This window comes from Lepidochelys kempii, chromosome 3, assembly GCF_965140285.1.
Source record: "Lepidochelys kempii isolate rLepKem1 chromosome 3, rLepKem1.hap1, whole genome shotgun sequence".
NCBI classification, from domain to species: Eukaryota; Metazoa; Chordata; order Testudines; family Cheloniidae; genus Lepidochelys; species Lepidochelys kempii.
In genome coordinates, this window is record NC_136382.1 from 200,187,742 (window position 1) to 200,203,931 (window position 16,190).

Sequence of the window (16,190 nt, forward strand, 5' to 3'; positions counted from 1 at the left end):
CAGGCAAGCAGGCATGAGCCACAAGACCCCCAAAATGGTGAGTCACTGCAGGGGCAGGGGAAATCAGTGTTCCAGGACCATACTGTATACTGGGCATGTGGCTCTTGGGGAGAGCCAGCACTGTAGGGTGGGCCTTATAATCATTACTGTCCCCACATTTTCTACAGGCTGTGTTCATTATGGAAGATCTCTCGCTGCTGAGGGTGAGCAGGGAATCAAGGAAGGGTCTTCTCCAAGACTGTGGCTTCTGCCCTGGCCCTTCTGCAGCTCGCCTGTGTGCAGCAATTGTCATCCCCCCCTCTCCCTCCCGCAGTGCTGGCAGAGTGGCGTGGGAAAGTTACTTTTAATGGGGCAAGACACAAAGCAGCTCTGCCAAAGAACCTGTGGCAGCGGATTGCCCAGTGTCTCCATGAGAGTTTCGTGGAGATCTCTGAGGCAGATTCCTGTGAAGTGAGGAAGTCAAACACCCTGTTCCACCGCTCAGACTAGGCATGTGATGGTATGTGCATCATACAGACACAAGCCTGCTTTCTGCAACCCTCCTGCCCACAACAACTCGTTTCAGCGATTCCCAGAATCAAAGCCTCTTACCAGGATCCTCTTCCCCTGTTTGTGCTTCACCAAGATCTGACAGCTATGACGGGCTAGCTGGGGTAAAGAAGAGCTCCGGGGTAGAGAAGAGCTCCAGGCTCCATGCATCTTTCACCTCCAAGTCGTCCTCTGCCTCTGGGTCTCCCTCCCCCTCCTCATCCAAGATGTCCTCCTCCTGGCTCGGTCCACTCTCAACTGGCACGCGAGCCACCAAAGTATCCACAGTGGCCTTCGCAGTGGAGGTGGGGTCGCTGCCGAGTATCGTGTCCTGCTCTTTGTTGAACTGTCAGCTTGTGGGTGCAGCACCGGAGTGGCGGTTTGCCTCCTGTGCCTTGTGATAGGCATAACACAGGTTCTTCATTTTGACCCTGCACTGCAGTGTGTCCTGGTCATGGCCTCTTTCTGTCATGCATCGTGAAATCTGTCTGTAGGTATAATAATTTCTATGGCTGGAGCACAGCTGGGACTGGACAGCCTCCTCTCCCCAAATGCCGATGAGGTTCAGCAGTTCAGCATTGCTTCAAGCGGGGGATCACCTGGTGTGTGGAGAAGGCATGGTCACCTGGAAAGATGCGTTGAGATCAGTGCATGCGTCACGGAGCAAACAGGAAGGGGACTTTCAAAATTCCCAGGGAATTTAAGGGGTGGGGCACAAAAATTTGCACAGAAGAAATTTTTTGCGCACAAGGCCTGTCAAAAATTAGAGGGAACATTACCAGTGACACATTCCTAGTGTAGACCTGGCCTCAAGCTTTCAAGGGGAAATGCCTAGCTCCTTTATGCTCCTTGGAAAATTTTAGCCGTCATCTCAAGCCATTAGAGAATTAATCAGTTCGGACCCTGTCTTTTACCAGGGTAAATCAGCAGTGACTTCCCCCGATGTCAACGTGTGAGTTCAGAAACCGCCTCTGACTTCTTACAGGGTTTTTCTCCCACTGAACCTAGATGCATGTCTGAGACGGAAATAGGAGGCACAATACTTTTCTTGAGGTCCCCATGATTCAAGAAGAGTTGTGTATGCGGCATCATATCTGAGGATCATACTTCCTACTCCACTGCCCTGTGTGGAGGAGGCAGGTCAGAAGGGGCCTGCACTCCTGGGACCTGCTGGAGGGAGAAGTTTTTGTACTCCTCCACTGTAACTGTGCCTGGTCCTTCCATATGGAACAGAAAGCAGGAAGAAGTCTCCCCGAGCCCTGGCCCATACTCATACTACACACTAGCACAAGCTTGAACTAGATCAGAAATAGCAATGGTTGTAAACAATGGGTAATAGGGGTGAGGCTAGGAATTAGGATTATTAATATAAATTAGGTAATGTTTATGGGTTGCAAGGCGTGAGGTAAGGGGAAATGGGCTAGAGATAAAACATATATTGTATGTGTTTGTATGGATCATATCCGTTCCCCACTCCTTTGTCTCTGTGTTATCTAAGCTCTTCATGGCAGGGACCTCTCTTCACGTGTTTGTAAAGTGTCAAGCTCACCTTTAGGTATTGTACAGTTAATTAAATGATAATAGATCTCACAGTGCTTTGGGAAGGTGTGTGAACAGGATTAACCCCATTTTACAGGTGACGTAACTAAGCCACAGAAAGCAAAGGTCCTTTTCAGTGTAGCTCAGCTGAATCATACCAGGAATTAATTTAGCCCAGAAGGTTTCAGTAATTTTCCTGTGGGCGGGGCTAACTTATTTTATAACTTATTTTATCTACTTATATAGTAGATAAATATATGGCTAGTGCAGGGGCTAACTTATTTTGTAATGTGATCCACCTCTTACCAGACACAGTGCCTGATGGGCAACCTCTGCTTCTAACCTCCCATGCCCCCATTTGCAATCACACAACATTCCTCTGGCAATGACACTAACAACTGATTGCCTGTGTGCTCATGGAACCCATGCCCTGATTCTCCTCCCTCACTTAGGAACTGTACAGAGCTGTGGCGCTTAAGAATTTTGCAAGACCATAAATGCAGCCCTGAAGGGTTCATGAGGATCAAAAATAACAGCCACCCCATGTGAACCTGGTCATGTGGGGGAACTGACTGAGCTCCTGGTTGAAGCTGGGGAACTGCTGGCCCTTACAAAGAGATTTCTAATACCAGCTTTGTCATAGGCTTCATAGGACCTCTGAGTTGTTTGTTTTCTCTGTACGTCCATTAGTCCAGCTGTAAAATGAGGGTAATAATATTTTTTCTACCTCACACAAATGGTGTGAGACCTAACTAATGTCTGTAAAGAGCAGAGCCTTGTTAAAGCTTCCCTCTGGCTGGTATAATAGAACTCAGGATGTTGAGCCTCCTCCTGTCATTGTGCTCAGAGCCTCAGGGCAAGCGATGGGGCTAACAACGATTGACACTGATGGATGATCTATTTCATCCACTCCTGGCATTTCCTAATATATTTCCTAGGGTTGTGACTTTTCCGGAAACTTCAGAGAGGTTTGGTGCTACACCAAAGGGCGACAGGGGATGGATCACTTGATGATTATATGTTCATTCCCTCTGGGGCACCTGGCATTGGCCACTGTCAGAAGACAGGATACTGGGCTAGATGGACCTTTGGTTGGGGCGGGGAGTTGTATGGGCCAGTGGTGCCCAGGTTCCAGGAATATTCAGGGCCCAGAGGCCCGACTCCATCTATGTTCAGAGCCAGGTCTCTCCCCTGGCCCTGCCTGCTGCCCCCGCATGCCTCCCCCAGAGCATCCCCTGGCCCCCTCTTGCCACCTCCGCATGCCTCCCCCGGGCCCCGGAGTGTCCCTGCCTCAAGCGGGTGGCTGCTCCCTGCAGCTCCGCGCTGCGCTCCCTCGCTGCCGCCACTGGCCGCTGCTGCCTACTACACAAGAGCGGCGCCGGCGGCAGGCTGAGGCGGCTGCTGCACCTGAGGAGGGGAGGAGGTGCACACATGATCGGCAGCCCTCCCCTCTGCCAGCACCCACTGGGAGGTGATGCCGAGGGGGCTTCCAGGAGATGGAGTCTGGACCTCACCTGAGCAGCTGGGGCGTGGGTGAAAGTTGTGACACCCTGTGGCTCCCCACCTGCAGTCACCGCTCCTGCCCCACATGGGGCAAGGGGCAGCCCCATCCTCTGTGAGGCTACGGTGAGGGACAGCAGCAGGGGAGGAGGCCACACGTGATGGCAGCCCCCACCCCCGGCACCCACCATAGGGGAGGCGAAGGGGCTTTCTGGACCTGAGAGGGGCTCTAGGAGCTTGTGCAGTGACACTGGTACAAGGTGAGTGTGCCCCGCCCCCAGAGCTCGCTGCTGTAGGCGGGGAGAGGGTTGGGGGGAGTCCTCCTCTCTGGCCCCAGCCCTGGGGCAGCCTGTCTGCACTCCAAGCTCCTCATCCCAAGCCCCGCCCCACCCCAGAGCCTGGACCCTCGGCCAGAGCCATCATCCCCTGCACCTCAACCCTCAGCCCCAGCCCTCAGCCCCAACCCTCAGCCCGCTCCTGCACTGTGAACCCCTCATCCCCAGCCCCACTGCAGAGCCCTCACCTGAGGGAAAAAAGCACAACTTAAATTCGGCGGTCATTTTGGGGTATGATCGTGTTTAGCACAATACTTGATTAGTTTATACCCTTTAAAGTATATAATTGGTTGTATACGGGTACAACAAAATATAATGTATTGAAGCAGGCGAGTGCTGATTCTGACTTTCCACTTTTAACTGGCCCTTGTAATCTTGTGGTGCCGGTACGTTGCAGCTTCATTTTATCCCAGCAACAAATTCTTGATTTGTAGGACCAGCAATAATCAACAATGGATAAATTCTTAATAAAGTTACCGAGAGAAAAAGAAGGAAAGGGTAATTCATCAAGTGTCGGCCTGTGTTCGACACCCAGCTTTCAAACTGAAGTTATACAAAAGAAAGATGCAGCCAATCTACAAGACAAGAAAAGGAGTTTTCAGCAATCTTGGCTATCGAGATTTACATGGTTGGAGTACAATAGCGAATTAGACAGAACTTGTTGCTCAGTCTGCAAAAACTGTTCCAAAAAGAAGATCTTAATATTTTCTATGAAGGCTGAACCAACGTTTATTTTGTCTGGATTTCAAGATTGGAGACACGCATTGCATGGTTTTACATCACACAAAAAATCCTTCTGTCACAAGGAAGCGGTAATGAAGTCTGCTGCTCTGCAATCGCAGGTAAATGTTGGCCAGTTACAGAAAAGAATCACAATCAGCTAGGAATGCACTACATAAATTTTTTAATAGTGTTCGGTACCTCGCTCAACAAGGAATAGCGTTACGTGCACATAATGAGAGTGATTCAAATTTGATGCAGCTCTTGTTGCTACGCAGTACAGATTCAGAGGAACTGAGACAGGGCTTAGTCACCCAAAATACAAGTGGCTGTCACATGAGGTTATTAACGAAATAATTGAAATGATGGCGCTGAGACAAATTGTGCAAAAGATAAAGGCCTCAAAGTTTTACGCCATTGTAATGGATGAGACTATTGATTTTTCAAGAAAAGAATAAGTACGTTTTTCTTTAAATTTTTTTCTAGTGAAGACTGGGAGATTTATGAGGAGTTTATTGGGTTTTACCAAAATGGATACTGGTTCTCTTTTCAAAATGGGGAAGATATACTTCTCAGGTGTGATGTGAAGGATTGAGAGCCAAGAGCAGAATTTGTGCACTGTGCTGCAGATTCCCTTAACCTTGCCACGCAGGATGCCCTGCATAATATTGCAGAATGTCATGATATGTTTTCAATGGTGAAAGATCTCATCAGTGCCTTCAGGGTGTCACCAAAGTGTATGACAGCATTTGTTGGGATGGTGCCAAATTGGTGTGGCAATACTGAATGAATGGTGTGAGCATAACGTGACATGACTTAAACATGGCTGGAGAACTGCAGAGGATCCTGGGAGCAGGGTCCCTTTAAGCAGAAGCAGATTTGATAAAGGACTGGCAAAGCCTGCATTTGCAATCGATATTGAACCTATTGGTCGGCAAATATGGGCCCATGCAAAAGTAAATATCACATGCATAAAGTTCCAGCATAGAGCACAGGTCAACCTGGTTATAGTGACCCTACAGAAAGGACACCACACAGAGAAACAGAGTGAATGATTGATGAGTGAGTAAACGTGGCGTGATCTTTGTTCGGTACCGCCCCCCAACCCCTGCTAAAATACTAATCAGATAAAATTAATAACCACACGCCCACTGGGCATGCTTTTGAGACATGTGAGTCCTTTGAGGAAAAAGAATATAAGAATCAAGCAAAGTAATTACTGTTGGGGGATTCCTTAATTGACGCTTGAAGAAGCTGCTAGACAGAGTAGCCAAAACTCTGCTCCGTGGGCTCGAGTACGACAGAGGGGTTTCCAGGCAGGCAAGGCCTTGCTTCAAGGGAATCCAAGATAGACCAGAGGTCTGAGTAGACCAGACCTGGAGAGAAGAAGCCATCCATAGAACTGGTAACTACTTTCTCTGTTTGCCAAGCAGGAACTGTGTGAGGCTAGCACAGGGCTTTTTTGTGTATGTTTGTGAAAGAGAGGCTTGCTAAGATGAATGTATAGTTCTTAGTGTCTAACCTAGGAGTTTTGTGCTTAATGTAACCCTTTACCACTTGTGTAATTCCTTCTCAAATAAACTGCTGTGTATGCAAGATAATTACTGAGGACCTTTTTCACTGGCATGACAGTAATCTGCTCCACTGGGAGCCACTAAAGATCCATTCAGGGGTAGTAGTGCCCCCTGGTGCCAACAGCATTCAGAGAGTTTCAGAGTGAAGGGGAGCCTTCTTTATGACCATTGTGCCCAGGAAAATGGACACGAAGGATCGGTAGTATTAAATCACTGCTCCACAACTCCGAGGCTATGCTGAACTGCGTAGATGAATTTAGTTAGTCTTCAAATGAATTTGGCTCCAAATGTAGCGGATTCTCGAAGCAACTTCAGTCTTTTTCAACATACTTTACACTAATAGTTCTTGTGAAAGCCATAGATTCTGTAGAAGAAGCTAATGCAAAAATTCAAAGCCCAAACATGTCATTGACAAGCGTTATGAAGGAAGTTGGCCTGTTGCAAGAGGTGTTGAGTGGGATGCACACCGACTTGTCGTACAATCACTTCTGGGAAACAACAGCAGAGAAGGCAAGAAATCTTTATTTAGATGATCCTACACTCCCAAGAAAACACAAGCCACCAAGATGGCTCGACCATGGAAGCTTTCTTCACACTTTCAGTGACCCCAACGAGTATTTTCATCAAATATATGTCAGAATCCTTGATGCTTGCAAAGTTGCCATTGAACAGAGGTTTTCAACAGAAAGCTTTACATTTGCAGTAAAATTGGAGAAGCATAGAACTGATGCAGCAAATGGCTTGAAACAGGATATTGTCCCAATAAGTGAAGCTTTCCATGGTCACATTAACATGGAGAGGCTATCTCTTCATTTAGAAATTTTAGATATTTGCAGATTGAGAAATTTCTAGCTTAATTCAGGTTTCAGATGAAGTGAGCTGTAGCTCACGAAAGCTTATGCTCAAAGAAATTTTTTAGTCTCTAAAGTGCCACAAGTACTCCTTTTCTTTTAGCTTAATTCAATGAGTGAAGTGAAGCAATTTCTGAAGAAAACAAAGGCTTGAGTGACATGTCAGAAGTTACAATTCTCCTGAAATTATTCTACAGAATTCCGACTACAAGCTGCACCGCTGAGCGATCAGAAAAATTATTTGCGAACGACAATGGGCCAAAAATGTCTAAATCACTTGGCATTTGTGCACATTCATAAGAACTCTACCTCTGAATTGGACACTGCAAGTCTCCCAGATGACTTCATTTCAAGAACTGAACAACGATGAAAAGTGTTTGCTGCCTCCTGAAGAACATCGCAAAAGAAGGGGATACATTTTGTTTTCATTTTAGAAAGTGTTTGCTTTGGAGGGTTATTGATCCAAGAATGCTTGGTTGTTTTCATATTCAAAAGAGTATTAATAAAGTTGATATTTTTACTTAAATAAATTTTTCTTACGATAGTGATATTGTGCAATATAGGGAAACTGTTAAACACTTAAAAAGAAAAGGAGTACTTGTGGCATTTTAGAGACAAACAAATTTATTTGAGCATAAGCTTTCATGAGCTACAGCTCACTTCATCGGATGCATTCAGTGGAAAATACAGTGGGGAGATTTATATACACAGAGTCTCGTTCCCTAATGCCCCTACTCTACTTGCGCTACATTGATGACATCTTCATCATCTGGACCCATGGAAAAGAAGCCCTTGAGGACTTCCACCATGATTTCAACAATTTCCATCCCACCATCAACCTCAGCCTGATCCAGTCCAACAAGAGATCCACTTCCTGGACACTACGGTGCTAATAAGCGATGGTCACATAAACACCATCCTATACCAGAAACCTACTGACCACTATGCCTACCTACATGCCTCCAGCTTTCATCCAGACCACACCGCAAGATCCATTGTCTATAGCCAAGCTCTACGATACAACCACATTTGCTCCAACCCCTCAGACAGAGACAAACACCTACAAGATCTCTATCAAGCATTCTTATAACTACAACACCCACCTGGTGAAGTGAAGAAACAGATTAACAGAGCCAGAAGAGTACCCAGAAGTCACCTACTACAGGACAGGCCCAACAAAGAAAATAACAGAACGCCACTAGCCATCACCTTCAGCCCCCAACTAAAACCTCTCCAAAGCATCATCAAGGATCTACAACCTATCCTGAAGGATGACCCATCACTCTCACAGATCTTAGGAGACAGGCCAGTCTTTGCTTTCAGACAGCCCCCCAACCTGAAGCAAATACTCACCAGCAACCACACACCACACAACAGAACCACTAACCCAGGAACCTACCCTTGCATCAAAGCCCGTTGCCAACTGTGTCCACAAATCTATTCAGGGGACACCATCATAAGGCCTAATCACATCAGCCACACTATCAGAGGCTCGTTCACCTGCACATCTACCAATGTGATATACGCCATCATGTGCCAGCAATGCCCCTCTATCATGTACATTGGCCAAACTGGACAATCTCTACGTAAAAGAATAAATGGATACAAATCAGATGTCAAGAATTATAACATTCAAAAACCAGTCGGAGAACACTTCAGTCTCTTTGGTCACTCGATTACAGACCTAAAAGTGGCAATTCTTCACCAAAAACCTTCAAAAACAGACTCCGATGAGAGACTGCTGAATTGGAATTAATTTGCAAATTGGACACAATTAACTTAGGCTTGAATAAAGACTGGGAGTGGATGTGTCATTACACAAAGTAAAACTATTTCCCCATGTTTATATCCCCCCCCCCCCCGGCTGTTCCTCAGATGTTCTTGTCAACTGCTGGAAATGGCCCACCTTGATAATCACTACAAAAGGTCCCTCCCCCCCCCGCCCCCGCTCTCCTGCTGGTAATAGCTCACCTTACCTGATCACTCTCGTTACAGTGTGTATGATAACACCCATTGTTTCATGTTCTCTGTGTATATAAATCTCCCCACTGTATTTTCCACTGAATGCATCCGATGAAGTGAGCTGTAGCTCACAAAAGCTTATGCTCAAATAAATTGGTTAGTCTCTAAGGTGCCACAAGTACTCCTTTTCTTTTTGCAGATACAGACTAACATGGCTGCTACTCTGAAATCTGTTAAACACTTACTGTTTCCAGTCCATTTTTACATTATTTTAAAAAATATCTATCGGCTTACAAGGCAGGTGCGGGGGGGACTTGCACCCATTCTGGGCACCCCCAAAAATTATACAAACCTGCTGCCCCTGCCTTTGGACTGACCCAGTATGGCCGTTCTTTTGTTCTTTAGCATTCCGTAGCAACTGTACTCCCCTATGAGTCTCATAAGGCTTTTTCTCCCTCCATTCAGCATTTCCAGCTCTCAGAATTTTATTTTGAGTCTCATGCTAGTTGGTGTTTTTCTTAAAGACCCAGCCCCTACAGTCATGGGATTCTCTTGATCACATTTTCAAGTTTTTCTCCACGACCACAAGGGTCAGAAACTTTTTTAAAACAAAAGCTGAGATTTTCGCATAAACAGATGGCTGCAGGAGCTGGGGCTTTAAGATAAACAACAAGTATTGTGGGAGTAGCCATAAATTTGGAGAGTTGGCAATACCGAGGGGCATAGTCTTTTGTACGAATGCGTAGGGTGTGAAGCTGAATTTTAATATTGCTCCCTCAGAGACAGTGAATATATTGAATTGTTTATTTTTAACTTATTTTTTTTTCTACAGCTTTAATTGCAGCTGGTGGTATGTTGCACGTCCAAAGAACGACAATTCGATTTTGCAACAACTTTTGGAGGTTTCAAAATCTGTTTTGGTTACTCATTGAAACAATGTTTCAATCTTTTTTGTGAAAATGGAATTGTGTTAAAGTGTCTGATTCAGAGTAAGAGCTGAGATTTATGGTTCAGGTGATGTTTCAAGAGAGAGCACACTCATATTTGATATCCTGGTTGCTAGGGCACTGACATGTGGGAGACTCAGGGAGAACAGGGACTTGAACCTGGCTCAGAGCAGACTTTTTTTTTTTTTAATTCCAGATACTCTGAATCAGGCAGAGGAGGGATATGAACTGCTGTCTTCTAAATTCCTGACCACTGCCCTAACCAGCAGTCTGATGAGAGTTTTTAGCCAGAAAACTTTGCCAAAAGTATTCCGATCAGCTCTAATATCTGTATATGTATTTTGCGACCGTGGGTAAGGAAGCAGAATTAGACATTGGTGTGAAAAAATAAACTCTGAACTTGATTTGTCTGCCATTAAGGATTCGCCTGTACTTGTTCAGCAGCAGTTTTTAACATACATTAGACATTTCTATGCTGAGGCATCTGGGATTAAGACAATAAAATAAAATCAGTTACAGATCAGCAAAATATAAGAGAAGCTACTGCTGACTAGCAAATGGCATGCTCTCTTATTACGAAGATCTATCAAAATACTGGCCAAAGAGCTCTTATGTCCGCTCACCAGACTTGGGTTTGAACAGGGCCCTGAAACAGCATATTCCAGAGCCATAGGGTCTTCACTGAGAGACTCCCCTGCAGCCCACCCTTGAGAGTTTAAACCTTATCATCAATTACAGGAATGGTACAGCAGAGCTTAATGGGGCCTGGAGATCTATAATCTTGAACTGGGCCCAGAACTGGCTAGTCAGCCAGTGAAGATCCCATGGCAATTGCTGATGTTTGCTCCTATGACAAACATGAAAGGGAGTTTTTTATTGGCTGAAGCTAACTACACACAACCCCATCTTAATTTTTTTCAAGCCCAAGGCATGTCTTTGTTTACTTTACATTTATCATGGACATTCAGGATTGTTTTGGTTTTGAATGTTAAACTGTTATAAAAACAGAGCCAAGGTGAGTGAGGTAATAGCTTTTACCAGACCAACTTCCGTTGGTGAAAGACAAGCGTTCAAGCTGCACAGAGCTCTTCTTCAGGACAGAGAATAAATACTGTAAAAATGGGAAGATTACTTAGCTTATACTGACCTCTGATGGCCATAAACATGTATAATACATTGCTGTAGGGTAGCTATATGTGTTTGGAGACGTGCAAAGCCTCAATGGAAGTAGGGCTGGCATGACAAGCCACAAAAACTCTTCTGATGAAGACTCCAATGAAGTAGTGATTTTTTTTTGTGATTTTTTAAAAAGTACTCTTGCCTTTGTAGGGATAGCAGGAAAGCATGTGACGATTGACCAAAGCTTGCAGAAAAGAGCTCTCACTGAAAGTTTTATTTCTCTTCCTTTTGGTCTATCTGGAGTCTTTCCCCAAGGCATTGCCAGAAATTAACCATCTTTCCATCTCATCCTTTTTTTTTTTAAGACTGCAGATCCTTCTGACAACAGGGGAAATATTTAAGATGTTTAAAATATTTAAACATTTAAGATACATACTATTGCCAGCATTTTTCAACTTGAATGCTTGGCACCTAGATCCTCAATCCAGTCCTTCACACTTGATTTTCAGAAGTTCTGGGAAACCCACAGCATCATCAGATGAGAGCAGAAATGTTAAAACCTTATCATGATATTATAACTCCTGTGATCTCAGGGAAAGGACCATCTCTCCCCAATGCTTTATTCTTGAGGTGCAAAGCACTGATGAGCTACAAGGGGCTTACGTGAGTCCCTTGTTAACAGAATCTTTGAGCCCCATACATGAGTATCTCATCTTTCATTAAGAAAGCACCTATGCCCTTGCTTATGAAGATATGTTTTCAAGACTAACCCTAAGAATACGGATTTCTAGGGTTGACAGCAACAAGCAGTGGGACTCCATACTTGCAGCAGGAGGCTGGGAAACTAAAGATTCACCCTGCTACTTACAACAGTTTATATAAAATAATCTCCTAAAGTTTCTGGTACAGCCCATAGAATCATGTCCGACAAGACCAAATTATAGGAGTGGTGGATTTAACTTGATGCTACTTTGCCTCTGCATTTTGTGTACTGTACCTTTGAATCTGCAAGAACAGTATCTAGCTACATTTTATTTTCAGTGTCACTGAGGTCTGATACAGAGGAGACAGACACACCATGCTTTCTCATGGAGACCTTACTTTTGTTTTCTTTTGTTTTCTTTAACTAGAATAATTCATTTTAGACTGGAAATTTGTTTTGCTCTCTTTGCATATAAACATAACAAGGATGAAATCCCTTGCCATTTTACAGCACCAGGATATAGGAAAGAGGAATAAACAGATGATATTTTGTGAAGAAATGGGGCATTGTGGGAGTGTTACTGAAACGGACAGTCACAACTGACAACCTTCAGATCAGCGGCACTGCTATGGGTACCCGCATGGCCCCACAGTATGCCAACATTTTTATGGCTGATTTAGAACAACCCTTCCTCAGCTCTCGTCCCCTAATACCCCTACTCTACTTGCGCTATATTGATGACATCTTCATCATCTGGACCCATGGAAAAGAAGCCCTTGAGGAATTCCACCATGATTTCAACAATTTCTATCCCACCATCAACCTCAGCCTGGTCCAGTCCACACAAGAGATCCACTTCCTGGACACTACAATGCTAATAAACGATGGTCACATAAACACCACCCTATACCGGAAACCTACTGACCGCTATTCCTACCTACATGCCTCCAGCTTTCACCCTGACCACACCACACGATCCATCGTCTACAGCCAAGCTCTGTGATACAACCGCATTTATTCCAACCCCTCAGACAGAGACAGACACCTACAAGATCTCTATCAAGCATTCTTACAACTACAATACCCACCTGCGGAAGTGAAGAAACAGATTGATAGAGCCAGAAGAGTTCCCAGAAGTCACCTACTACAGGACAGGCCTAACAAAGAAAATAACAGAACGCCACTAGCTGTCACCTTCAGCCCCCAACTAAAACCCCTCCAACGCATTATTAAGGATCTACAACCTATCCTGAAGGATGACCCAACACTCTCACAAATCTTGGGAGACAGGCCAGTCCTTGCCTACAGACAGCCCCCCAACCTGAAGCAAATACTCACCAGCAACCACATACCACACAACAGAACCACTAACCCAGGAACAAACTAACCCTTGCAACAAAGCCCGTTGCCAACTGTGCCCACATATCTATTCAGGGGAGACCATCACAGGGCCTAATAACATCAGCCACACTATCAGAGGCTCATTCCCCTGCACATCCACCAATGTGATATACGCCATCATGTGCCAGCAATGCCCCTCTGCCATGTACATTGGTCAAACTGGACAGTCTCTACGTAAAAGAGTAAATGGACACAAATCAGATGTCAAGAATTATAACATTCATAAACCAGTCGGAGAACACTTCAATCTCTCTGGTCACGCGATTACATGAAAGTCGCTATTTTACAACAAAAAAACTTCAAATCCAGACTCCAGCGAGAAACTGCTGAATTGGAATTCATTTGCAAATTGGATACAATTAATTTAGGCTTGAATAGAGACTGGGAGTGGCTTAGTCATTATGCAAGGTAGTCTATTTCCCCTTGTTTTTTCCTACCCCCTCCCACCCTCCGACGTTCTTGTTAAACTCTGGATTTGTGCTGGAAATGGCCCACCTTGATTATCATACACAATGTAAGGAGAGTGGTCATTTTGGATAAGCTATTACCAGCAGGAGAGTGAGTTTGTGTGTGTGTGTGTGTGGGGGGGTGTGTGTGAGAAAACCTGGATTTGTGTTGGAAATGGCCCACCTTGATTATCATACACATTGTAAGTAGAGTGATCACTTTAGATAAGCTATTACCAGCAGGAGAGTGGTGTGGGAGGAGGTATTTTTTTCATGCTTTGTGTGTATATAATAAGATCTTCTGAACTTACCACAGTATGCATCCGATGAAGTGAGCTGTAGCTCACGAAAGCTTATGCTCAAATAAATTGGTTAGTCTCTAAGGTGCCAAAAGTACTCCTTTTCTTTTTGCGAATACAGACTAACACGGCTGTTACTCTGATACCTAGAAACTGAGTATCAAAACTCCATCCAGGGGGACATATTTAATATGAGGCTGAGGTTTGCAGAGACTTGGTTTTTCAGCATGCTCTGTTTTATTTTGGTCAGAACAGCTTTACCAATTGGCTGCAGGTGGAGTAATGAATAGTTTACAGCAATCCTACACATTATGTTGCAAGCAACCAATATAGACAGCTACTCAGATTGTGACAGAGAAGTGCATTTTGGGACTTGAAATCTCCTTGGTATGCCCCAATTTATTTAAGGGTGGTTCCATTCTGAGAAGTTATTGCGTAAAAAATGCATCTTCCTCCTTTCTATGTCTATTCAGAGTCACATTTGCTAATTTTAGTGAGAAAAACAAGTGCTTGCTTAACTTTACTCAGCCCTGCAGAGCCAATGCTGCAAAGAAGGAATGAGTAGGATTCTACTCCACCCTGTACATCTGAATTTTTAATAATTTCCAAACACTTGTGCTGCCCAAGAGGAGGCAAAGATACACTGAGGGTGCAATCTGGCCTTCAGTATCAATAATTACCGGGGCTGCACAAGATAGAAATAACCTCACTTACTTGTCAGAATCCGTCGTGAGTTTGCAGGGTCAGGAGTTAGAAAAAAACATTGAACTTGAAAACTAACTTTAAACTTATGATGCCATTATTACGGAGAAGAAATGAACTGTAATAAGAAGCCACTAGCCATATGATAGGACTTTGTGTGCCCCATCTGAACCGCATGTTGGATATGCCAGTTTACTAACAGCCGGAGCTTCTTCATAGAAAAAGTTGCAAATGGCTGGCTAATGCCTAAATGAAATTTAATGTTCAAAATTTTACTACAAAGAGTGAAAGAGCAAAATTCAGTAAACAGTACCAATGGAGTTATGAGAACGTCTCTCCTGCAATAATAATCACAGCTTGATATTTTTATTTTTTCAGAGAAAAGTGATGTTTGCATTCAAGTCATTCATTGCTAGCTGCACAGTGAAACTGCTCTCTCTATAAAAGAGGAAGCAATATACACAGCATTCCAGGACTTTCATACAAATATCTTTATCCATGAACATACTTATTGCAATGCTAGTACTGTACCGCATAATAGTTCACCTCAAGTAATCACAGCCAGCGCTAAAAAGGAAATTAAGCACCAAAGAGCTAAGTGATGCTCTACAGAAAATTCCATAAAATGAATCATCAGGCATAGTTGGGCCCCACTGTTGAACTTTGAATTATCTCATTTTCTTGCTGAGTTAAATGGAGGATGCTTAAAAGCAGATTTCTGTTGCAGTTGGTGCTTTGAGAACACAGGCAAGAAATATTTAAATACAACAAAAGAGAAAAAACTTGGTCCTCTCTTTCAGTTGAATCTAAGATCAGACTCAAATCAGTTTGAAAAGAGTTTGCTCAGGCCCCGAGAGCTCACACACAGATTGGGGTGGGGTGGGGGTGGAGAATAAGTAGGATGAATAGTTGTCCTGTTTTTAAAGGGACAGTCCCGTTTTTGGGGACTTTTTCTTATATAGGTGCCTATTACCCCCCACCCCCGTCCCATTTTTTTTACTGTTGCTATCTGGTAACCCTAAGAATAAGTCTACCCCAGAGAGAGGAGATAGTTGGAAATGAAGTTTCCATCCCACAGGAAATTCCAACATGGATAAAAAGTTAAAATCTTGAATTATTTTGTGGAACAGAAACTCAGAAATATTTCACATCAGAAACATTGAAACGAACAAAATATTTCAACAATGCTAAACTATTTCATTTTGATAATGTCAAGACATTAAACAGTTTACTGACACAGTCTAAATGAAATGGGATGAGAAAGTTGAGAAGAAACAAGAAAGTCAAACAAGAAAGTTGGAGTTAAATGAAACAAGATAATGAAATATTCCATTTTGATTTTGACTCATTGCAAAACTTTTCTGTTGAAGTCTTCATTGAAAGCAACATGCTCCCACAAGACATTTTGATTTAAATGAAAATGCATTTTCCCCCAGAAAACTGTTCTGTCAAAAAGGTTTTGACCAACTCTATCAGAGCTAAGAAAGCTGATTATCTAAATTCTGGAGACTTCAGACTTGTCTACACATGTTGTTTTTCAGGAACAGCTATTTCTGAAGAACTC

The 16,190-nt window shown here is 43.8% G+C and overlaps 1 protein-coding gene across 1 annotated transcript in view; it reads right to left on the reverse strand.

Annotated features, from left to right (window-relative positions):
• The window catches only part of SPTLC3 (serine palmitoyltransferase long chain base subunit 3), a 173,751-nt gene that overhangs the window by 156,198 nt on the left and 1,363 nt on the right, over window positions 1-16,190 (reverse strand). The gene's annotated exons all lie outside the window — the stretch shown is intronic.